Here is a 27,219-nt window from a genome sequence, read left to right as displayed (position 1 = left end):
AGCACTGAAGAACTGATGCTTTTAAGTTGTGATGCTGGAGAAAACTCTTGAGAGTTCCTTGGACTGCAAGGAGATCAAGCCAGTCAATCCCAAAGGAAATCAACCCTGAATATTCATTGGAAGGACTGATGCTGAAGCTGAAGCTCCAATAGTTTGGCCACCTAATGCGAAGGGCTGACTCATTGGAAAAGACCCCAATGTGGGAAAGATTGAGGGCAGGAGAAGAGGGTGGCAGAGGATGAGATGGTTGAATGGCATCACTGACTCAATGGACATGAGTTTGAGCAAACTCTGGGAGATGGTGAAGAACAGGGAAGTCTGGTGTACTGCAGTCCATGAGGTCGCAAAGAGTCAGACATGACTGAGGGACTGAACAACAACATTTTAAAAACTGGAAAAGAAAATATATTGCTCAGAAACATACCACTTAGAGATTGTCAAATTAACTTTTACCATTCATATCCACCCCGGTTTTTAAAAAATCATTTTTATATGCTTTTAATATTTATAAGTGATGTTCTAGAAATTTGAAAATAAAGAATAGCTTTCCCTTTAACATTAATCAGCACAGAGAATTTTGAAGTTCAAAAGGATTTTGAGGGAAAACAGACCCAGAGATTGGAAATGAGTTTTGATTAAGGCAGGGCCAGCGCTGACACTGCACGCTTCTGCTGCATGGTCTAGAGAGCTTTTCTCTTCCTCCACTGTGCTGCCCATCATTGGAGCTCTGCTAATTTCGGTGTTTAGTAGAATACTTTAGTCCTTAAAATGTCCTTCCCTTTTCCTGCCAACTATGCTTAAGGGAAATTGGCTAGAAAATAGGGGGAGAAAGGATTTGGTTAACACATTAATGTCATCCATTCATTCAAAGTAGCTTTTGAGAACCTGGTTAGTTATATTTTTTTGTGGCTCAAGTTTTTGTTGTTGTTACTAGTATTAGAAAAGTGAATCCGCAGGTCAAACAGGGTACTAGTGAATGAAATAGTTCTAATTGCTCTCTAACATGTTTTTAATTTAATGTTGAACAAAGGCCAGTTACCCTACATGCAAATCAATAAACAAACAACCAAAGGTGATTGTCAGGCAATGAAAAACACTGGAAGTTGATTGCTGCCTGCCTGGTTTCTTAACCACAGACTAATGCAATTTGAGATAACCTTGAAGCTTTGCACAGCCTTATTGAGATAGCTATTTTGAAATAGTTTCAAGTGGCCTGTAAATGATTTCAGGTAGCCTGTAAATAATGTCAAACATCTCAAAGTGCTTTTCCAAATTCTGACAATGTTTAGCAAGAATTGAAGAAATACATTGATGGATAATAGAGAAATCAGGGAGGACTAGAACTGGGTGGTTTAAAGGCACCTTGAAGGTTTTCTTGCCAAAAAGTGCTTTCCCATCACATGTCAAGTGCCTGAAATTCTTTCATTATAGACTGGAGCCAAATGACTAAATGACTGTCTTAGTGGGGATTCGTTTTGGGAGCCTAGGTGAGGGGACTGAGAAGGGAGCAATTGGTGTGAAGAGCAGGTGGTTTCACTAGGTGGTCTCTTGAGGTCTGATCCGGGTCCGTGGAGACAAAAGTGTAGAAGCTTTTGTCTAGAGTTTATTTTCCTTCTAAATGCAGTTAACTTCTAAAATAAGTCACTTTGTTTCCCCAATAGTGGTTCACTTGGTTTAATCCATCTCAAAGTGCCTATATAAAAACTCTATGCCTTATCACAACATTGTTAATTGGCTATACCCCAATACAAAATAAAAAGTTAAAAAAATTTAAAAAAGTTAAAAAACTGTTCAAATGTACTGCTCCATTAGTTCAGTTTTTTGATTTTGATTTGAGTTTGCTTTCAAGTGAGATCTTATTATTTCAAAATGAACATATTTTAGTAAAAGAAAATAATTTCATCCCTATCTGAATGACACATATCTCAAAAGACTTAAATTGTACTCCTGAATCCTCAAAGCATCAGAACAAAATCTATCCTTATAGCAATGCTAACAATGTCCTAAGCTTCAACTACAATAGAGAGAACATTGATCAACATCACAGCTATAGGGTTAGGATGTGACCTGTGGTCCTTTGTAACAATGTTTGAATAGTATATGTCCTTCCTTGTCTGTCTTCACCTAGCTTTGGTGTTTTCTTAAAATATGAAAGGAATGGATTTTAAGTGATCCATTTAAAAATAAAATGAATTACAGGGGGGAAGGGATAGTTAGGGGGTTTGGGATAGACATGTACACACTGCTATATTTAAAATGGATAACCAAAAAGGACCTACTGTATAGCACAAGGAACTCTGCTCAATGCTATGTGGCAGCCTGGATGGAAAGGGATTTTGGGGGAGAATTTGTTGTTCAGTCGCTCAGTCGTGTCTGATTCTTTGCAAACCCATGGACTGCAGCACGCCAGGCTTGCCTGTCCTTCACCATCTCCCAGAGCTTGCTCAAACTCATGCCCATTGAGTCGGTGATGCCATCCAACCATTTCGTCCTCTGTCATCCATCCCCGTCACCTCCTGCTTTCAGTCTTTCCCAGCATCAGGATCTTTTCTAATGAGTCGGCTCTTTGCCTCAGGTGGCCAAAATATTGGAGTTTCAGCTTGAGCATCAGTCCTTCCAATGAATATTCAGGACTCATTTCCTTTAGGATTGACTGATTTGATCCTTGGAGTCCAAGGTACTCTCAAGAGTCTTCTCCAACACGACAGTTCAAAACATCAATTCTTTGGTGTTTAGCCTTCTCTATGGTCCAACTCTCACATCCATACATGACTATTGGAAAAACCATAGCTTTGATTAGATGGACCTTTGTTGGCAAAGTAATGTCTCTGCTTTGTAACACGCTATGTATGTATGGCTGAGTTCCTCTACTGTTCTCTTGAAACTATCACAACATTGTTAATCAGCTATACCCAATACAAAACAAAAAGTTTTTTTTTAATTTTTAAAAATATGATGAGTTACAGACTAAATATATTCAAAATGTCTGCCAGTACAGATAGACTAGTAGTGCGGACAAGTAGATTGAACCACTTTAAGAAGAACAAAATGTAAGAATAGTGAATGTGTCAATGAGGGGCTTTCAGTAGTTGAAATTTGTAAACCCTTACCAAGATGCTGTATTAGGACAACAGCATTGTGGTTTTATGTTTCTTTTCTGCTTTCCAAGCTTTCTTTTAATGCTCTTATAATGTTTTTGTTAGTAACTATGTTTGTATATGTGTATGTATATATGTACACCCTACCTTGATTCATAAGAATCTAGTGATACTGTTTTTACATATTAGTTTTAAAAGTTGTCAGTAGGAAGGCATTATGATACAGTTGAATGAAGACTAGTTTGAGAAATCTGGGGATCCAGATTTTGACCTCATTTCTGCCACTATGTTCAAGTGATGTCTGGCCTTGGATTTCCCATAGGTAAAATAAAGAGGGTGGACAAGATGGTCTCTAAGGTCCTTTTTCAGCCATCAGTCCTTTGACTCTTTTTGGTCAACATGTGTTTAATGATTATTTAATTCAAGCTCAAAATACTTCAGATTTTAAAAGGTCCATTTAAGTTTAAAGTCTATATCTACCAGAATTTTTGTTCGTTTGACTTAGAGCAGAAAAATAAACCCTATTTTTCTTGTAGCCAGTGCAGCCATCCTAAAGCAGCTCTAATAGCAGGCAAAAACGATAGTGGAAGGGCAACACTTGATAGGGCCTTTTGTTTATTCCACAGCCCCACTGAAAATGGTAACACTGCAGAAATAGACCAGCAAAGAGGGAAAAGAGAACCTGTGTATAAACACCAGCAAGCTCATAGAAGTAAGAAGAGAAAAACGGATCTGGGCATCAGATGAAATGAAAGCTGCCTTCTTTGTTAATGGTATTAAAGAGGGTGTGGGCTTTCAGTCCCAGTGCTGACACTAAGAAACTGTGCTATCTGGGTTTAACTGCAGGAAGGTAGAAATCTTTTCATTTAAGGATAATGATATTAAGGTTGGTACTCTGAAGTCAAATTCTAAAATTCAGGTGCATAAAATGACAAAATATGCTTCTGTGATCTAAGTATTATGGTCATGTTTGATCTCATCTTCCCTGGTGGCTCAGACGGTAAAGCGTCTGCCTAAAATGCAGGAGATCCGGGTTCAATTCCTGGGTCTGGAAGATCTCCTGGAGAAGGAAATGGCAACCCACTCCAGTATTCTTGCCTGGAAAATCCCATGGATGGAGGAGCCTGGCAGGGTACAGTCCATGGAGCTACTTCACTTTCACTTGAACTCATCTATGGACAAAATGGGTCCATTATTTTATTGGCATTTTTCATTGTAAGTGCCTTTAACATATATGGTCAGTTTTCTTAAAAAAATTTATTGAAGTACAGTTGATTTACAGTGTTGTATTAATTTCTTCTGTGCAGCAAAGTAACTCAGTAACAGACATACATATATATTCTTTTTCATTATAGTTTGTTGTAGGATATTGAATATAGTTCCCTTTCCTATACAGTAGGACCTTGTTTATTTATTCTATGCACAATAGTTTACATCTGCTAGTCCCAAATTCCCAATCCTTTCCTCCCCCACCCATCCTCCCTCTTGGCAACCACAAGTCTGTTTCTGCCTGTGAGTTTTTGTTTTGTAGATAAGTTAATTTGTGTTGTATTTTAAATTCCACATATAAGTGATATCAACTTACTTTGCTTAGTATGATAATCTCTGGGTCCATCCATGTTGTTGTAAATGGCATTATTTTATGCTTTTTTATGGTTGAGAAATATTCCATTATCTATCTATCTATATGGGCTTCCATGGTGATTCAGACAGTAAAGAATCTGCCTGCAATGCAGGAGACCCAGGTTCAATCTCTGGGTCGGGAAGGTCCCCTGGAGAAGGGCATGGCAACCCAGTCCAGTATTCTTGCTTTGAGAATCCCATAGACCCTGGTGGGCTGCAGTTCATGGGATTGCAAAGAGTCAGACACAACTGAGTGACTAACACATACACGCAAATATTTATGTACCACATTTTCTTTATCTATTCCTCTGTCAATGGACATTTAGGATGTTTCCATGTCTTGGCCATTGTAGATAGTGCTGCTTTGAACATATGGGTGCATGTATGTTTTTGAATTAGAGTTTTGTCTGGGTACATGCCCAGGAGTGGGATTGCCAGATCATAGCAACTCTATTTTTAGTTTTTTGAGTATGAACCTCTGTGGTGTTCTCCATAGTGGCTGCACCAATTTACATCCCCACCAACAGTGTAAGAAGCTTCCCTTTTCTACACGATAAGGTCAGTTGTTTTTAACTTTTTATTTTTATATTATTTTGAACTTAAAGAAGGATTGCAATAATAGTAAAAGAATTCCCTTGTATATTTCCCTAAGATTCACCAGTTATCTATGTTTTTTCCTCTGTGTTAGTCCAGATCCTCTGAAAAGCAGATGCCAATAAAGGATTAAGTGCACAAGAACTGTATTCAAGGAAATGCCTGTCTCAGAGGAAATGAGGGAGCTGGGAGAGTTTGAGGGTGCTGTCAGACCACAATGCGATCCTGACTCTGGATGAAAGAGATAAAGAATAAGGCTCGGGGGGAAGTATTGTGGATTGCCATCTCATCTGAAGAGTTCCCTGTCCTCAGTCCTCAGCGGGTCTTTTGTGCCAAAGTTCGGTGACAAGGAATCCTGCATCTTCCGAGATGTGGCCTTGGCACAAACAGTCTCTCATAGATTTCAGAAAACAGCTCCCGAGGCCCTTGGTCACTTCTGCTCCCTGTAGTAGGGGGTCTGTGAGGTGTTTTCTTATGATTGCCACCATCTACCCCTTGGGTTACAATTTACTTTTCCATGTGCCTCTACATGTGATCCTCTGGTACTTTTCCTTCCAGGCCCCTGACAGATGGCCAGCCATTGACTACTGCCCAATAAATTGTACACAGTTTCACCTCAGGCCACTTCTCCCTCTAGGCTAGTTGGTTAACGAAACACACTGCTTGGTGAGATATACTCCCTATTGTAGGCAATCTGTGAAGCACAGTGCCTTTATTACTCTGCCTCTTTGCTATGATCCATCTGAAAGTAGCAAAGACATCATGTCCATTTACACCTAAATACTCTAGGAAAAAAGACATTCTATACATAACCACAGTATGATTATCAAAACCAGAAAATGTAGCATTAAAATAATAATATTATCTAAACCACAATGACAATGGCACCCCACTCCAGTACTCTTGCCTGGAAAATCCCATGGACGAAGGAGCCTGGTAGGCTGCAGTCCATGGGGTCGCTAAGAGTCCGACACGACTGAGCGACTTCACTTTCACTTTTCACTTCCATGCATTGGAGAAGGAAATGGCAACCTGCTCCAGTTTTCTTGCCTGGAGAATCCCAGGAATGGTGGAGCCTGATGGGCTGCTGTCTATGGGGTCGCACAGAATCGGACATGACTGAAGCGACTTAGCAGCAGCAAATCACAGTTTACTTTCAGGTTGAACAACTGATCCAATTCTTCAGAGCTTCTTTTTCCTGGGTCCTGGATCCAATCTAGGATATGCATTGAATTTAGTTACCATGTTTCTTTAATCTCTTTTAATCTGGAATAGTTCTTCAGTTTCCTTTTGTCTTTTTTTGAATACTATAGGCCAATCATTTTGTACATTGCCTCTAAATGCTTTTTTGTTGTTGCTGTTATTTCCAAATGGTTGGATCCTTGGGCTTGTGCTTAGTTGTGTCTGACTCTTTGTGACCCTGTGGACTGTAGCCCACCAGGCTCCTCTGTCCATGGAATTCTCCAGGCAAGAATACTGGAGTGGGTTGCCATTCCCTTCTCCAGGGGAATCTTCCCAACACAAGAATCGAACCCAGGTCTCCCACATTGCAGGCAGATTCTTTACCATCTGAGCTACCAGGGAAGACCTTCCAAATGATTAGATCAACAAGAATAACAAAAGAATAATAAAAGTGTGACTATATCCGTCTTCGTTTTTCATATCAGGGGGTACATGATGCCAGACCATCTCAGTATTGCTGCTGTTACCTTTGCTCACTTAGTGTAAGTAGTGTTATGGTCTGAATGTTTGTGCTCCCTCCAAATTCATATGTAAAAATTCTGAACCCTGCAGTGATGATATTAAGAAGTGGGGCCTTTAGAAAGCGATTAGGTCATGAAGGTAAAGCCCTCATGTTTGGAATTAGTGTCCTTTTAAAAGAGGCCCTAGAGAATTCCTTCCACCATGTAAACTGACAGTAAAAAGGCCGCCTGTGAGCAAGCAGGTCTTCAGTTCAGTTCAGTTCAGTTGCTCAGTCATGTCCGACTCTTTGCAACACCATGGGCTGCAGCATGCCAGGCCTCCCTGTCCATCACCAACTCCCAGAGTTTACCCAAACTCATGTCCATTGAGTCGGTGATACCATCAAACCATCTCATCCTCTATCGTCCCCTTCTCTTCCCCTCAATCTTTCCCAGCATCAGGGTCTTTTCAAATAAGTCAGCTCTTCACATCAGGTGGCCAAATATCGGAGCGTCAGCTTCTGCATCAGTCGTTCCAATGAATATTCATGACTGATCTCCTTTAGGATGGACTGGTTGGATCTCCTTGCAGTCCAAGGCACTCTCAAGAGTCTTCCCCAACACCACAGTTTAAAAGCATCAATTCTTCGGCACTCAGCTTTCTTCACAGTTCAATTCTCACATCCATACATGACCACTGGAAAACCATAGCCTTGACTAGATGGACCTTTGTTGGCAAAGTAATGCCTCTGCTTTTTAATATGCTGTTTAGATTGGTCATAACTTTCTTTCCAAAGAGCAAGCGTCTTTTGATTTCATGGCTGCAGTCACCATCTGCAATGATTCTGGAACCCCCCCAAAATAAAGTCAGCCACTGTTTCCACTGTTTCCCCATCCAGACACAAAATCTGCTAGAGCTGTGATCTCAGACTTTTGAGTCCTCAGAACTGTGAGAAATAAATGTTTACTGTTTATAAACTACCCAGTCTATGGTATTTTGTTCTAGCAGCCCAAATAGACAAAGACAAGTAGTAACCACCAGTTTCCTTTAGTGTAAAGTTGCTATTTCCCCTTTGCAATTAATAAGTCATTGTGGGTAAGTGCTTTGATATTACATACATATTCTCCTCATTAAATTTCACCCACTAGTTCTACCAGCCATCAGTGATTTTTTAACTTCATGATTCTTTCTAGATTTATTAGGTTGCATTTTACTTTAAGGAAGGAAAGCTCTCAACTAATAATTAACTAGATAATTATTTAATATCAGTATGGACTCATGAGTCCCTATTTAATGCATTGTTCTTTTTAAATTGAAGTGTAGCTGATTTACAGTGTTGATTACTGCTTACAGCAAAGTGATTCAGTTATACATATATATATACTATATATGTTATTATAATATATTTTTATTATAATATTAACAAAAATATTATAGTTATAATATATTCTTTATATATTATATAAAATATATATTGTGTTATTAAACTATATTATTTTCCATATGGTTTATCATAGGATATTGAATATAGTTCTCTGTGTTATATAATAAGATATTTAATGCATTGTGGTATATTGCTATCATTATCTATTTTGATGAACAAATTATTGCACGTTTCACCTTTGGGGGCCCACTGGCTTCTTTGTTCTTTTGTGATGTTCGTGTCATTTGTTTACACTTCTTTATTTTCTGACACCACAAGATGCCTAGGGGAAAGGATTGTTGCTTTTCTTAACGAGTCTTGTAGATTTAGTTGTCTCTTTAAACAATGTGTGTGTGTGTGTGTTTCTTTAACAAAAATAAAACTAATTTTAAAAACATGTTCCTTTTCCAAATAAATCCTTCAATTGCAGTACTCTCCTAAACCTCATGTCGTCATGGAGGCCATGGGGCAGGCCTGGCTTCTGTGAGAGCTCATTGCCTTTGTGGGTGGGCCATGGCTTCTTTTTTTCCTACTCACTACTTTCATAGTACTTAGTGTTCCTGAACAAAAAGGTATAAATGATGTTCAACCTCACTAGTAATGGGAGAAATGCAAATGAACACAATAGTGGGTTGGAATAGGAAACGGAACAGTGTAGTGGTTAAAGGCGTGGGCATTGGAACTAGACTGCTTCTGTCTGAATACAAGCTTTATATCTTGCTAGCTGTGTGGCCTTGGGCAAGTTACTTAACTTTTCTTAGGTTTAATTTCTTCATTCTTAGAAAGGAGTATAACACCTGTGGCAGATTCATGTTGATGTACAGCAAAACCAATACAATATTGCAAAGTAATTAGCCTCCAATTAAAATGAATAAATTTATATTTTAAAAATTTAAAAAAGAAAGGAGTATAACAGTATTCCCTTCCTATGGTTGTTGTAATGACACAATGATTTAATACATGAAAAGTGCTTAGAATAGAGCAAGTGCTTTGGAGAGTGATTTGGCAAAATCTAGTAAACTTGAAAATGCATATATCCTATGACCCAAAAATTCTGGATATTGAAATTGTACTAGACAGGTACAATTCCTAATCACCTCTCTAGAGAAACTCTCAGACATGGGCACAAAGACATATGTATGAAAGCATTTTCTTCAGTACTCTTTGTAACTACAAAATAGAAACTAAAATTAAAAAGTAAAAACAATCTAATTGTGGAATGTATAAATAAGCTATGATTTATTCACATAGTGGAAAACTATATAGTTGTTAAAATGAACTAGAGCAGCTACCAGGGAAACATCAATCAACAGGAATAAATTTAAAAACAATGTTGTATGGAAAAATGAGATTAAAAGGGTAAATATGCACTGTGCAATAAAAATTTTAAGAATACATGAAACAATATAGTGCTTATATTTGTATTTATGAAAAGTATAAAAATATGGACAAAAATGATGCATGGCAATGTAGAACTGGTTACTCAAGGAGAGATATGAGTAAAGAAGTGATGGGTTGTATGAATTTTTGCTGTATTTCTATTAAATAATGCATTATTTTTTAGAGAAAAAGAGACAGCCAAAGGAAATAAGGCAAAACAGTAACATCCAGTTAATTCGGTAGTGTGATTATAGGTGGATTATTTTGTCATTTTCTGTATTTTTCTATATGTCTGAAATATAGCTAGTTTGTAAATGTAATGACTATCAAATGTGTTTCTTAAACCAAAATGCATTATATAACTATTAGGATATTATGATTATTCATAGCAATACTACCATTATTCAGTTAATATATGAACATATAGTGAAAAGATAATGTTTAGGGTGTAATGCAGGTAGATAGTTCTAATGTTCTCATTTCCACTTAGGAGTGGATAAGGAAGGATGATTAACAAAAATAAAATGGTCCCAATATGGACAATTCCAGATGATGCTGGAGGAAACCTGGAGAAGACCAAACACACACCAGTACAATTTCCCATCCTTAAAGTCTGGCTCAGCCATCTCTTCCTCTGTGAACCTTCCCATGAAGTCCCCCACCTCACTTTAAACTTGCTTTCCTGTGCTCCTGCAGCATTTCATCACACGTGGTGTTCTTTTGGTTTTTTGAGTTTGTCTCTGACACCGGACTGTGAGACTGAAAGCAAAGAACATTTCTATGTCATCTCTTGCATCTCATGCTGAGAATAACCTTTCTTATCTACACTTGAAGCCTTCGGTCAGGTTCACCTTGTCCGGGAGGCCTTTCCTGACTCACCGCATCTGGCTTAATCCTCCTCCTCTGTGTTTCCATAGTACCCTGGCCAGCTTCTGCCATGGTGTGCATCACTGTGTATTATTATTCTATGTTTATTTTTTCTCTCCATAGAGACTCTGAGCTCCTTGAGGTATCAGGCTCTATGTCCTCAAGTGTCCAGGAAAATGACTAGTTCATAGAAGGATCTCAATAATGGCATATCGAACTGTATTTAGTTAAATCAAGAAAATATACTGATAATGCAATTAAAAGTCTTAATTTATATGTGTGTAGCAAATACCCTAGCTGGATGGAATTGAGGTATAGCTCCAGTCATATATAGAGATATACAATGTATGGAGTTGAATTGTAACTGTCATTATTAATTTGTTTCTGAGTATAGATGTACTGTAAAAGCACCAGAACCCAGCTGAGAGTCTATACAGAAGAGACACCTTTCAAAATTATCATAGTTAACAGGGGAGAGTAACAATTTTGTGGTGGTCTTTTGTTTATGTTCATTATTCTCAAGCTATGTCTGATCACCTGTTTAGTGGTAATGTGTAGAATACATTAGCTGGTTAAACTTCTGTTAGCTTTGGAATAATGTTAGCTAATATTTACTGAATACTCACTGAGTTTGAAGAAAGAAAGACACAAAGATATTCTCATTTCATCTTTCCCAAAATATCTCCCAAGTACTATTATCACTTCATGTCAAAGATGAAGAAACTGAGACTCACTGGGGTTAAGTAACCTGCCCAAAGTCAATCAGCACTTAAATCTGGGTAAGCTGATTAACTACTGCACAATTACACTCATCTCACACGCTAGTAAAGTAATGCTCAAAATTCTCCAAGCCAGGCTTCAACAATACGTTTACTGTGAAATTCCATATGTTCAAGCTGGTTTTAGAAAAGACAGAGGAACCAGAGATCAAATTGCCAACATCCTCTGGATCATCGAAAAAGCAAGAGAGTTCCAGAAAAACATCTATTTCTGTTTCATTGACTATGCCAAAGCCTTTGACTCTGTGGATCACAATAAACTGTGGAAAATTCTGAAAGAGATGGAATACCAGATCACCTGACTTGCCTGTTGAAAAATCTGTATGCAGGTCAGGAAGCAACAGTTAGAACTGGACATGGAACAACAAACTGGCTCCAAATAGGAAAAGGAGTACGTCAAGGCTGTGTATTGTCACCCTGCTTATTGAACTTATATGCAGAGTACATCATGAGAAATGCTGGGCTGAATGAAGCACAAATTGGAATCAAGATTGCTGGGAGAAATATTAATAACCAAAGATATGCAGATGACACCACCCTTATGGCAAAAAGCGAAGAAGAACTAAAGAACCTCTTGATGAAAGTGAAAGAGGAGAGTGGAAAAGTTAGCTTAAAGCTCAACATTCAGAAAACTAAGATCATGGCATCCAGTCCTATTACTTCATGGCAAATAGATGGCGAAACAGTCACAGACTTTAATTTTCTGGGCGCCAAGATCACTGCAGATGGTGACTGCAGCCATGAAATCAAAAGATGCTTGTTCCCTGGAAGAAAAGTTATGAGCAACCTAGACAGCATATTAAAAAGCAGGGACATTACTTTGCCAACACATGTCTATCTAGTCAAGGCTATGGTTTTTTTAGTAGTCAGGTATGGATGTGAGAGTTGGACTATAAAGAAAGCTGAGTGCCAAAGAATGGATACTTTTGAACTGTGGTGTTGGATAAGACTCTTGAGAGTCCCTTGGGCTGCAAGGAGATCAAATCAATCCATTCTAAAGGAAACCAGTCTTGAATATTCATTGGAAGGGCTGATGCTGAAGCTGAAACTCCAATACTCTGGCCACCTGATGCGAAGAACTGACTCATTTGAAAAGACCCTGATGCTGGGAAAAATTGAGGGCAAGAGGAGAAGGGGACGACAGAGGATGAGATGGTTTGATGGCATCATCAACTCAATGGACACGAGTTTGGGTAAACTCTGGGAGTTGGTGATGGACAGGGAGGCCTGGCATGCTGCAGTCCATGGGGTTGCAAAGAGTCGGACATGGCTGAGCAACTGAACTGAACTGAACTGAAGCTGATTAAAGAATCACTATTCTGAAACATCTCTGGTATATTGTGTTTTCTTTTTAAGACATTGTGGTTGACAGACTCTAAGATGGCCTCCAGCATTTCCAGGTGGAGCCAGTGGTAAAGAACCTGTCTGCCAATGCAAGAAATATAAGAGACATGGATTTGACCCCTGGTTTGGGAAGATCTCCCAGAGAAGGAAATGGCAATCCATTCCAATAATTTTGCCTGGAGAATCCCATGGACAGAGGAGCCTGGCAGGCTACAGTCCTTAGGGTTGCACAGAGTCAGACACAACTTAGCTTGCACACACATGCAATCCCTGTGTCCAAGTAGTGTGGGCTGACATGAGTGACTTACTTGTAGCTAAAAGAATATGACCTAGATGATGCAATACCTTCGGTGATTAGCTTACAATAGATTGTAACCTGTCTTTCTAGCTGACTCTCTACCTTGCTGTCTTTGATAAAGCAGGTTGCCACGTTGAGGAGGCCCACATAGCAAGGAAGTAAGGGTGACCTCTGGCCAATAACCAGCTAAAAACTGAGACCCTCAGTCCCATAGACCACAAGGAAATGAGTCTTGCTAACAACCATATGAGGTTGGGAGCAAATCTTTCCCCAGCCAACCTTCAGAAGAAAACCAAGCCCAGCTCAACACCTGCATTATAGCTTTGGGTGAAAGTTTGAGGCAGAAGACCTGGTTAAGCAGTGTTCATATTCCTGACCTACAGGAATGGTGACATAAATAAATATTGTTTTAAGCTGTGAAATTGTGGCAATTTGTTGTGCAGTGATGGATAATTTATATAGACATTAAAGATACTGTTAAAAGGAACTTACATGATGAGTATTGTAAACACTTACATAAACTTTATGTCATACACTTTTCTAAGTGCTTTACAGGTATTAACTCACTTAATCTCCCCAACTGCACTATGAGGTTGGTATTATTATTACTTCTAGGAAACAGAGGTACCAAGGTTTTCACTAGTTTAGTCACACATTTTGAAAATGGAAGAACTTAAATATTCATCCAGGCATTCTAGCTCTGAGAATCACCACCTTAACTACTCTGCTATATTGATTCTAATGTCATACTTTCTGGAAAAGGTGCATGAGAGAACTTGGCCACTAAACTTTAATTAGAAATGTTATCAATAAACATTTATTTTGAAAGCACTGTGTCTTAAAAGAGCCACACCTAAAAACAGATATCATAAGGGAATCTATTTTTATCCATCACAGTTCTAGCAAGCAAGGTCTCCTTAAAGGTGGTCATGGAAGATGAAGGGTTGGGATATAAATAGATGAATCTTTGAATCAATTGTTGGATTTCTTACCTCTTGAAATTCATGTTATTCTGGAGGTAAAAATTGAAATACTTTATGTATTAGAATCTTGGCATTTCATATTTAGTGCTGTTGTTTGAGAGAAGAAGATGGGTTTGTGTTCCAAACAGAACACTGATATTGAAAACAAGATAAAAGAGAGACATTAGTTTAAACCTGGGAAAATTATACATGATTTTCCATATCATCCCTACTATGCTGTCAAACTTTATATAAATTAAAACATCTATATACCAAGAAACACTTGCAGTCACCATAAATAGCATGTTTCTATTATTAGAATTTTGTAGAATGGAGAACTTCTGGGTGGTGGTGGTTTAGTTGCTAAGTTGTGTCCAACTCTTGCAACCCCATGGACTGTAGACTGCCAGGCTCTGTCCACAGGATTTTCCAGGCAAGAATACTGGAATGGGTTGCCATTTCCTTCTCCAGGGGATCTTCCTGACCCAGGGACTGAACCCAGGTCCCCTGTACTGCAGGCAGATTCTTTACGGACTGAGCTACCAGAGAAGCCCCACCATAAATAGCATGATTCTATTATTAGAATTTTGTAAGATGGACAACTTCTTGGTAGCTGACAATAGTGGTAGCCATCCAGATCCCAGTTGCCCAACATTTCCTCCTAAAGCAATACAGAACAACAAGAAGAGATAGAAAAACGACTACACAGGGCAGAGGAGGGAAAAACACTACACAAACCATGCCCTCACCATAACTTAGAGAAAGAATAGCTAAACTTCAAAATAACTAAGTAAAAGAAGAAATAACACCAAATTACAGCCTGTTATGTCTCACATCCCCTGTCCTTCCACCTGCCGTCCTACAAGGCTCTGTAGTGAGCAAGGCTGACTGAGAAAACCTGAGGGGAAAGCAGAAGAAGGAAGATAGCTAAAAGGCCTAAATTTATATAAAAACCACCACCAGAAAGACCAAGTTCACCCCACATTTTTAACAAAGCATCTAAGTCGCACAGAGTATAAACTACAGGCAAGAGACTTAAGTGTGATTTGAAGTCTCTAAAATACATGTACTTAGTTGCTCAGTCATGTCCAACTCTTTGTGACCCCATGGACTGTAGCCTGCCAGACTCCTCTGTCCATGGGATTCTCCAGGTAAGAATACTGGAATGGGTGGCCATGACTTCTCCAGGAGATCTTCCTGACCCAGGGATCAATCCAAGGTCTCCCGCATTACAGGAGGATTCTTTACCATCTGAGCCATCAGAGAAGCCCAAGAATACTGGCGTGAGTAGCCTATCTCTTCTCCAGGGGAACTTCCCAACCCAGGAATTGAACCGTGGTCTCCTGCATTGCAGATGGATTCTTTACCAGCTGAGCTACTTGGGAAGCCCCACAATTAAAACACATGGCTTCTGGGGAAAAAAAAAAATAAAAAGCAACAAAGAAGAGCCCTTTGGAAAACAAAAAAGAAGAGCCCTTTGTCAACTGAGTAGTGAAGGGTAAAAGAATAAAAGGGATAAGATTTAGGGCCAACATGACAAAAGAGAGTCACACAATCAGAGAACACAGTAACACTCCCTTATCGCAAAACTGGAAACACAAATTTACTAAATATCTGGACTTTGCTAAATTGACAGAAGAGGGCGCCATTAAAATAGGAATCTCCTAAGAAAGAACACTATAACAAAATGAACAACAAAAAGATTAGCAAATCTCTACAGAACTGTTGCTGAGAGAGAAATTTATAGCACTAAATACTTAAAATTGGAAAAAGAAAGGACCTTAAATCAATAATGTAAGTGACCACCTTAAAAAAAAAAAACTAGAGAAAGAACAGTAAGATAATTCAAGGTAAGTAGAAGAAAGGAAATAATAAAGAGTAGAAATAAATGAAATTGGAAATAGGATAAAAATAGAGAAAATCAATGAAACAAAAAGCAAATTCTTTGAATTTATCATAAAATTGATAAACCTCTAGCAAGACTGAAAAAGGTAAAAAGAGAGGCAGTATAAATTACCAATAGCAGGAGTGAAACAGGGGATATTACTACAGATCCTTCAGCCACTAAAGAATAGTAAGGTAATACTATGAACAACTCTACTAACATAAGTTCAAAAACACAGATAAACTAGACCGATTCCTTGAAACACACAAACCACCAAAACTCATGCAATACAAAAGAAGTAATATAAATAGTCTCATAACTATTAAAGAAATTCAATTCAGAATTTAAAAGTATTTATAAAAGAAATATCCTGACCTTGATCATTTAACTAGAGAATTCTAACAAACATTTAAGAGAAATTAGCACCACTCCTCCATAAACTTTTCCAGAAAATGGAAGAGGATACTACATTTGCCAACTCACTATACAAGGCCAATATTAGCCTAATAACAAAACCAGATAAAAGCACTACAAAAAAAGGGAAGACCACAGTCCAGCATATCTTATGATCTTAGATGCGAAATTTCTGGACAAAAATTCTTACAATTCTTATATAAGAAAGAATTATACATCATGATTAAGTGAAGCGGCTCAGTCATGTCCGACTCTTTGCGACCCCATGGACTGTACCCTGCCAGGCTCCTCCATCCATGGGATTTTCCAGGCAAGAATACTGGAGTGGGTTGCCATTAAGTGGGGATTTATTCCAGGAGTATAAGGCTGAGTCAATATTAGAAAATGAAAGTAAGTACCTCATCAACAGGTTAAAGGAAAAAAATTGCATGTATATCCATTGATGAAGAAAAATGCTTTTGACAAAGTTCAATACCCATTTATGATTTAAAAAAAGAGCTCCAAGAAAATTAGATACAGAGAGGAATTATCTCAACTTAATAAAGAGCATCTATAAAAATCCTGCAGCTATCATGATAAAAGTGAAAGTGTTAGTTGCTTGGTTGTGTCTGACTCTTAACGACCCTGTGAACTGTAGCCCACCAGGCTTCTCAGTCCATGGAGTTCTTCAGGCAAGAATACCAGAGTGGGTTGTCATTCTCTTCTCCAGGGGATCTTCCCAACCCAGGGATTGAACCTGGGTCTCCTGCACTGCATGAAGATTCTTCACCATCTGAGCCACTAGGGAAGCCACTAGGCAGCTGCTATGATACCCAGTACCAGAAAATTGAGTACTTTATCTCTACGATCAGAACAAGGCAAGGATGTCTGCTCTCCATACCCTATTTATCACTGTCATGGCAGTCCTAGCCGACTCAGTAAAGCAAGAAAAGGAAATATAATGCAAACATGTTGGAAAGGAAGAAATAAATGTGTCTCTATCTTCAGATTACATGATTGTGTGTGTAGAAAAGGAATTATAAAAATTTTTGTAGAATTAATGAGTTCAGCAAGGTCACAGTATACCGATCAACATACACAAGTCAATTATACTGCTGTATTACTACCAAAGAACGTGTAGAAACAAAAATTAAAGATAAATACCATTTACAATCACTCCAAAAGCTGGAATACTTAGATATATCTAGTAAAACAATTATAGACTATATATGCTGTATGCTGAAAATTTCAAAACGCAAATGAAAGAACTGGGGACTCCCCCTGAGGTCCAACGGTTAATTAAGACTTCATGCTTCCACTGCAAGGGGTATAGGTTCAATCCCTGGTTGAGGAACTAAGATCCCAGGTGCCTTGTGGCAAAAAAGAAGAAAAAAATTTAAAAAAGAAATCAAAGAACTAAATAAATGGAGAGACATAATGTGCTTATGGATTGGAAGATTCTATAGAACAAATATCAGTTCTTCTCAAATTGATCCATAGGACCAAAATCACAACAATATTTTTATAGATACAATCAAGCTTATTCTAAAAACCGTATAAAAAGACAAAGGAACTAGAATGGCTAAAAAGAGTAAAGTGGGAGGAATCATTTAAAAATTACTCCTATTTTTAAAACATACTACATAGGTACAATAAGCAAGAGAATGTGGTAGGAACAGACACAGGTCGGTGGAACAGAAATAGTCTAATGTGAATACCCCTAGTAGAATTTTAAAGTTTATTTTTGAAAGCTTTAGTGTAAAATTCAGTGATTTTTAGTATATTTGCACAGTTGTGCAACCATGACCATTATCTAATTCCAGACCATTTTCATCACCCTGAAAAGAAATCTTATATGCTCATAAAGTCATTCTCCATATCCTTATTCCCCCTTCTACTAGACCTTGACAGTGATTAATCTACATTCTATCTCTATGGATTTGCTTATTCTGGACATTTAATTTAAATGGAATCTTAAAATATGTGGTCCTTTGTGTCTACCTTCTTTTGCTTAGCATAATGTTTTTCAGGTTTACCCATGTTGTAGCATATATCAGTACATGTATCAGTGACCTAGACAGCATACTAAAAAGCAGAGACATTACTTTGTCAACAAAGGTCCATCTAGTCAAAGCTATGGTTTTTCCAGTAGTCATGTATGGATGTGAAAGCCGGAGTATAAAGAAAGCTGAGTGCCAAAGAATTGATACTTTTGAACTGTGGTGTTGAAATAGACTCTTGAGAGTCCCTTGGACTGCAAGGAGATCAAACCAGTTAATCCTAAAAGAAATCAGTCCTGAATATTCATTGGAAGGGTTGATGCTGAAGCTGAAACTCCAATACTTGGACCGCCTGATGCGAAGAGCTGACTCATTTGAAAACCCTGATGCTGGGAAAAATTGAAGGTGGGAGGAGAAGGGGATGACAGAGGACGAGATGGTTGGATGGCATCACCGACGCGATGGACATGAGTTTGAGTAGGCTCCAGGAGTTGGTGATGGACGGGAAGCCTGGCATGCTGCAGTCCATGGGGTTGCAAGAGTCAGACCTGAGTGACTGAACTGAACTGAACTGATCCGTACTTCATTCCTTTTTATGGCTGAATGGCTCGGTGGTGAAGAACCCTCCTGCCAATGCAGGAGATTCAGGAGACAGGGATTAGATCCCTGGGTCAGGAAGATCCCCTGGAAAAGGAAATGGCAGCCCACTCCAGTATTCTTGCCTGAAGAAACCCATGGACAGAGGAGCCTGGCAGGCTACATGGGGTTGCAAAAGAGTTGGGCATGACTCAGTGACTCAACAGCAACAATGAATTGGGTTGCTTCCAGCTTTGGCTATTATGAATAATGCTGCTAGGAATATTTGTGTACAGGTTTTGTATGCATACATGATTTGAATTCTCTTGAGTATATATTTAGGAGTTGAATTTTTGGATCATATGATATCTCTAACTTTTTGAGGAACCGCCAGTTTTTGTTTTTTTTTTTTTTCTGAAGTGGCTGCATCATTTTACCTTCCCACTAGCAATGTATGAGTGTTTCAATTTCTCCACATCTTCACCAACACTTGTTACTATCGATTTTATTTTATTTATTTTTTTGATTACAGGCATTCTAGTGGATGTTAACTGTTATCTCATTGGGATTTGACTTGCATTTCCCTAGTATAATATTGGGCATGTTTTCATGTGTATATTGGCCATTTGTGTGTCTCGTTTGGAGAAATGTTTACTCAAATCTTCTGCTCATTTTTCAATCAGATTGTCTTTATTACTGAGTTGTAGGAATTCTTTTTTTTTAAATAATTTTACTTAGTTTTGGCTTTGCTGGTTCTTTGTTGCTGAGTACAGGCTTTCTCTAGTTGCGGTGAATGGGGGCTCCTCCCCACTGGCGGTGCATAGGCTTCTCATTGTGGTGGCTTCTCTTGTTGCAGAGCACAGGCTCCAGAGCTAGAGTTTCAGTAGTTGTGGTGCATGAGATCAGTAGTTACGGCTCACAGGCTCTAGAGCAAGGGCTTCAGTAGTTGTTATGCAGTGGCTTAGTTGCTCCACAGCATGTGAAACCAGAGATTGAACCAGGGATCAAACCAACGTCCTCTGTGTTGCAAGGCGGACTCTTAACCACTGGAGCACCAGGGAAGCCCAATAGTTCTTATTTTGGATATAAATAGCTTGTCAGATGTATGATTTTCAAATATTTTCTTCCATTCTGGGAACTCATTTGCAGTTGCTCCCCTTTTCTCCGTATCCCCCTGCCCCAGAAAATAATCATCTGTTTTCTGTCTCTCCTGATCTGTCTGTTCTGAACATTTCCTGTAAATGGCATCATACAATGTGTGGCCTTCTTTGTCTGGCTTTGTTCTCTCAGCATAATGCTTTTGAGGCTAATCCATATTGTAGCATGTCTTAGTGCTTCATTTCTTTTTATGGCTGAATAATATCCCACTGTATGGATATGCCTTACTTTATCCTTTCATCACTGGATATTTGAGTTGTTCTACTCTTTGGTTATTATGAATAATGCTGTTATGTATGGACATTCATGTACATGTTTTTGTGTTGACATATGTCTTTTATTCTCTTGGGTATATACCTAGGAGTGAAATTGCTGGGTCACATAATGATTCTATCTTTGACTTATTGAAAAAATGCCAAATGGTTTCTACAGCAGCTGCACTGTTTTCCTTTCCCACTGGCAATGCAAGAGAGTTCTAATTTCTTCACATCTTTGCTAACACTTGTTCTTTTTCTTCTTCTTTTTTTTTTTTTTTGATTATAGCCATCTTAGTGAGTGCGAAGTAGTGTCTCCTTGTGGTTTTGCTCTTAATTTTCATGATAACTCATGATGTTGAGCTTCTCTTCATCTACTTATTGGCCATTTGTATAAATTCTTTGGAGAAATGTCTATTCAAATCATTTACCCATTTTTTAAAAATTGGGTTATTTATCTTATTATTGAATTATAAACATTTTTTATGTATTCTAAATACAAGTCTTGTATGAGGTATATTTGCAGATAGTTTCCCATTTTGTGGGTTGTCTTTCACTTTCTTGCTAGTGTTCTTAAAGCAGAAAAGTTCTTAATTTTGATAAAGTGCCATTTATGTATTTGTTCTTTGGTCATGTAGGCAAATGAAACCAATGCCTGATCCAAGGTTGTGAAGATTTATACTTCTGTATTTTTTCCTGATAGTTTTATAGTTTTAGCTCTTACATTCAGGTCTTTGATCCATTTTGAGTTTATGTGTATGGTATGAGTTAAGGGTCATACTTCATTATTCTGCTTGTGCATATCCAGTTGTCTGAGCACTGTTTGTTGAAAACACGCTTTCCCATTGAAGGCTCTTGGCACCCTTTTTGAAAATCATTTGATGAAAGATAACTAATTTTTTAATGGAAAATTATTTTCATCTTAAAATTATATAGCAATCCAATCATGCTCATGTTAAATATTAGAGTATAAAAGATCTCAACAAAATTCCTCCTAGCAGCTCTTTCTCTGGAAAATCTTGGAAGCTGTACTCTACTAAACTGAAGGAGTAAACCAAGAAAGAGGAATATCACAATATAAGATCCAGGTAACAGAAAACCCAAATCCAGGAAACTGTGAGTAGGAGTCCTAGGAAGAGTCATGTTGCAGACCATGAGATTACTGGCCTAGTTTGTAGCAGGGAAACAGGGAGCTGTGGGAGGGCAATCTTCAGGGGGAATACGGAGCCAGCAAATTTTAGAAGGGTTGGAGTGTTTGGTATGTTTCAGAACTGTTAGAACACCTAGATAAAAATAGCATTAGAAATATAGAAATCTCAGTGAAATACTGAAGCAGTTATTAAGTTGAGAAAAAAATCAAAGGCCTAACAATAATGTGCTAAGACTAGTTTAATTAAAACACTAACGATAATATACTTTGCTTAGCAGTGAACAAATTATATAGTTGAAATCATTATATAGTCATAATCATGTAAACTTGGTTAGTGATTTGACTAAGAATTGTGATAGAGGGAACATTGAAGACATGAAGTTGAAGATGGGGAGTATAAGAAAGCTAAGTTCTCCACTATTATTAAAGACAAGCAATAAATAACATCTAAATTTGTTAAATAAAAGTTTAGGCATGTTATTTAGGTTATATAATGGATAAACCAGAAGAAACAGCTAAAGCCACAAACGTGTTGCCTCTTTAGAGGATAATGGGGGATGGTGGAGCAGAAAACTGCGGTTGTTTGCAATCAGCCATGCCTCATTTTGCTTTATGTTTAACTACGAGTATGTATTACTATGAGAAAAAAATTGTTATATTTTAATTCCCAAGAGGGAACCACAAAGAGATCACCACCTCATAACAGGAGCTAACGGCAAACTTAACCATCACCTTTGGTTGTCTGAGCTTGGCCTCTACGTGGGTGAAGTATGTAGCAAAGAGGACAGGGCTCTGAGCCTTCTAGATGCCAACCTCTGATGATGTGAATTATGCGTGCAGGTGGCTTTCAACTGGCCAGCTAATTTCTGCAATATAGGAAATGACTGTAATTTCTGTTTCTGCATCTGGCCTCAAAAGAGAAAGTGGCCCCAATTGCCTATTGAATTTATGGAGATGAGATCTCAAGTATCTTAGGATAATTGTTGGATGAAGGGACAGGCTTTGCCAGGAAAGCAATTTTAGTACTTCTCCCTCTCATAAGGTACTTCGAAACAATTTTTCTATTTAATTTTTTTAAAGTGCCATATCTTAAATGTCTCCTTTCTCGCCTGTGACTGGCTTCACTTTGTTAATGCATTTTAGCTCCAATTTTAGTTTACAAGTTCACCAAAACAGGGTTCTATGTAGCAAGTTCCTTTCTTATTTACCCTGCTTTATTGTGATATTTGTCTTTCTACCTATGTCCTACATACCTCCCCTGTTCTTGATCATTATGTTTCTGTGCCTCTTTTTCTGTTCCTCATCTGTCTCTTTCATCACCTCCGTAAATCTTTTTGTGTGTGTGTGGTGATGGTTATTTTGCCTCACACTCCCACATTTTTCTCTCCATTGTCCATTCATTTAAGAAGTATTCATCGAGCAGCTATAATATGCATTAAAACATGACACTCCCTGAGACACAGGCTCTTAACAGTCTAATTGAGGTGACATACAAATGATGAATAGAAATAGTAATTAACTATAGTTAATGATGTAATGACAAAATTATTTCTATACACGATGAATGCTACAGGATTAAAAAATAAAGGTAATACGTGCTCATTGTAGGAAATTTGCAAAGGAGAGAAAGTCTAAAAAAATGAAAATTGAGTCAGACTGTCTGGGTTGGAATCTTAGCTCTGTTCTTATTAGCTCTATAGCATTGGGCAAGTTGCTTAACCTCTCTGAGCCCCACTTTCTTCACTCGTTAAGTGGGGATAATAATATTACTTCCCTACCTCAGAGGGTTAATAGTCTTACCACAGAGCCTAGGGCATTTAAGTGGTAGTGGTTACAGTTGTTATAACCATCACCGTCAACTTTTTCAGTATATGGCCTTCATTTTTTTTTTTTTTTTTTTTGCTCACATATATTTCATGAACCTTGGTTGCCGTTTAAAATGTTTTTCTCCATATTTCAATTTTTTCCTAGATTATGCTTTATTGGCTAAGCTTATTAATGTTGTTTCCTCTTCTTTTAGTCATTCCTCTAATTTCTCCTTTTTCTTTCTACCTATAATTATGCTTTTTTTCTTTCCATTATTTGACAAGTAGGCAGACAGGCAAGAAGTATTCACTGAGCTACCAGAAAGTACAGGTACTTTGTTAAGTCCCAAGGAAACAGGAAATAGAAGGTGAAGAAATTCTTTTTTTTTGGGGGGTAAACTTATTTACATAGGGTGCCAGCCCTGACATAGGAAACAGAATTGAGCCCTAGTTCCTCGCTCCCTCACACTCCAGCTTGAGTGAGCCATTGAAGCCTCATTTTCTCATTTGTACAAAGTGAAAGTGAAAGTCGCTCAGTTGTGTCCGACTCTTTGCGACCCCATGGACTGTATAGTCCATGGAATTCTCCAGGCCACAATACTGGAGTGGGTAGCCTTTCCCTTCTCCAGGGGATCTTTCCAACACAGGGATCGAACCCAGGTTTCCCGCACAAATGCCCACCCTACATATGTAATTAGGCTGTGGATCACGAATGTCACTGAGCTTTGTAAACAAGACGCATTAGAAAAATTGCAAGTACTCAGATTTAGGGAGAAATTGACTCCTACATTTTTTATTAAGTGGGCGGTTCAGCTTGTTTTTCTTTCTTTTAAAATTTTTTTCTTCTCAAAGAGCTTAATTTTGTTTAATCTTGCCTTCACTCACTTTGTCAAGAATAGTTGACTCTCTGGTCAGAATTCCCTGTGAGCCAAACTGGTTTCATGTACTAAACCAGCTCTTACGTACTAAACTGTGCTGTTATATATCCTGTTATTACAGAAATGAAAATGCTGCCTTCTGCATAGACAAGCTGGACCCCCCACTTGCTTGTCTACTATAGGCAATTGGATTCACTAGCCCTTGGCCTGGTCTGCCAAATTGATTTATTATTTAGATGGGAGGTTCATTTTCTGAGAGATTCCAGAAGCAGAAAGACCAAGTAAAATCAATATCAGCTTGGATTTTGCCAGATTTTAAAATTAACTTTCTCCTCAGTATTTGATAAAATGAAATAAAATTCTCTCAGTATTTTTGTAATCATAAAAGAACCATATTCATATGATGTCTTAGGTTTTGCTTTCAAATAGAAAAATAAGATACGGGGAGGCTATATGAGGCTATATAAAATAAGCACATCAGAGATGATAATCACTGAAGCCAGTCATGGAGATTCATTATACTATTCTGTCTACTTTTGTGTGTGTTTGAAAGCTGACATAATTAAAAATGAGAACACAGCTAATTGAAGCAAAGAGAGGGACTTCCCTGGTGGTCCAGTGGCTGGGACTCTGAGCTCCCAGTGTCGGGGCTCGGGTTTGATCCCTGGTTGGAGAACTGAATCCCACATGGAGAACTAAGACCCGGAGCAGCCAAATAAATTTTTTTAAAAAATGAAAATAAAGAGACTGCATTCATGGTTTGTTGCAGTTTGTTTTCATAAGCATTTTCATGGTCTAGGAATTTTGATAGGTTAATTGGGAAACCTATAAAATCATGCAGAATTTTGAGAATTTCCAACCATTTCAGATTTGCTTTTATTTTATTCAAAAACCTAGTGAGTTCCCTGGTGGCTCAGAGGCTAAAGCATCTGCCTGCAATGCGGGAGACCTGGGTTCGAGACCTGGGTTCGATCCCTGGGTTGGGAAGATCCCCTGGAGAAGGAAATGGCAACCCACTCCAGTATTCTTGCCTGGAGAATCCCATGGACGGAAGAGCCTGGAAGGCTACAATCCACGGGGTTGCAAAGAGTTGGACACGACTGAGCGACTTCACTTTTCAGTGAGTGATATGATTACTTTTTGGTGTTATTATGCATTCAAGGAAATTTTGTGATCAAGTGACTTGCCCAAGGTCACATAACCACCTAGCACTAGAAGATGGAGTAGAAAACCAGGCTCTCTTGACTGCTATGCTGCGTCTAATTTTATACAAATGTAGAGGGATGAAATAGTTCCCAATTAAGCTTGAATAAGCCTCCTATAATTGCTGGGATATGTTGTTAATGTGATGCTAGCATATTTTTAATACAGAATTTCAGACGAGGGGTGAGATGAGAATTGCAGAACTGAGGGGTGCAAGGATGAGAAGCTGCCATTTATCAAGCCAGATGCACTTTTAGGTGTTTTATATTCATTTACATTTTCCCAGATCCTTAGTTTTGAGTCCTGCCTCCTCCAATTCATGAGCTCAGGGACCTGGAGCAACTGACATGACCTCAGTTTCTTCATCTGTGAAAAGGAGGTAATGATAGCTACCTAACTGAACTTTGAAGAGAGTTAATAAGATAATGTATAATAAATGCTTAACTCTGTGCCCAGTATATGCCAAAATTATTTTAAAAAGCAAGAAGGAGGATTCCTGTAAGACTCAGGGAAGGACAGAAATCATCCAGAGAACTGTCAACTGTCTGGCATGACTGTCTCCAATATTCCCTTCCTCTGCTCTGTTCTCTCTAGTTAGTGATAGTCACCTTGGGTTTTTTTGTTGTTGCTGTTGTTTGTGATTTAAAAAAAAAAATTTTTATTATGTATGTATTTAGTTGCAGCACTTGTGATCTTTTAGGGGCAGCATGTGAGATCTAGTTCCCCAACCAGGGATTGAATCCTGGCTCCCTGAATCAGGAAAACAGAATTTAAGCCACTGGACCACCACGGAAGTCTCAGTATTCACCTTGTTTTAATCATGTATCATGTTTTAACATGATCATGTTATTACTTGCTCAAAACTGTTACATGGTTCCCTACAATCTATCAACATTCCAGAATCTTTTTGTCAGCCCAAAGCATATTGTTTACTTCCAAATTCAAACCTTTGCAACTCTCTGTAGGCCCTAAAGGTAATACTGTGTGAAACATACGCTGGTGATAATTTAACAATTCAGTAAAGTAGGGAAGAGCAATTTAATAAATGGTGATACTTAAAAATCCATCCTCATAGTTCATATTTCATATCAAAATTACTTCCAAGTGAATAAAAAAATGGAACTATAAAAAGCAGATCAAAAATTGAAACCATAAAAATATGAATATAATACTTCTTTATAGAGAATAATGAGTTAAGCTTTTAAACAGTTGGAAAAAAGTTGTAAAAGAAGCTCTTAAAATATTTGACAATATAAAATGAAAAGCTATGTCAAATATAATAAAAGACAATGCTTAGAAAAATATTTGCCATAGATATGAGAGGAAAGAAAAGAATTCTTTAATATTTGAAGAGCACATACTAAATAATAAGAAAATACAAAGGCTCTCAATGGGAAAATGACATTAACGAACAAATCACAAAAGAGGACATGTGAATGGCTAATAAACATATGAATAAATGTTCACCTGCACTAGTAATCAAAAATGCTAATGGAACAACAAGAGACCAATTTTCACCTATTAATTAGCAAAGATGATAAAAGACAATACTCTCTGTTAGATAGGGTGCCGTAAGAAGGGCATTCATCCACCGATAATGGGAGGGGAAACTGATGCAGTCTTTTTGGAAGGCAATTTAGCAACATGTTTCAGAAGCTAAAATATAGTCCTATCCTTTGACCTGTAGTTCCACTGCTAATAACAATCACTCCCCAGGAAGTAAGCTAAAGTCTGTGCAAAATTTATGCAAAGAGGTGCTCGTTTATAATTACCAAATTGTCAGTCAACCTAAATGTCCAACAATGGACATGCAAAGAAATACATGATTGTATAATCTTGACAGAATATTGTCTAAGCTATTAAAAA

Source organism: Ovis aries, chromosome X (assembly GCF_016772045.2).
Source record: "Ovis aries strain OAR_USU_Benz2616 breed Rambouillet chromosome X, ARS-UI_Ramb_v3.0, whole genome shotgun sequence".
NCBI lineage: Eukaryota > Metazoa > Chordata > Mammalia > Artiodactyla > Bovidae > Ovis > Ovis aries.
This window is presented reverse-complemented; position numbering follows the sequence as displayed.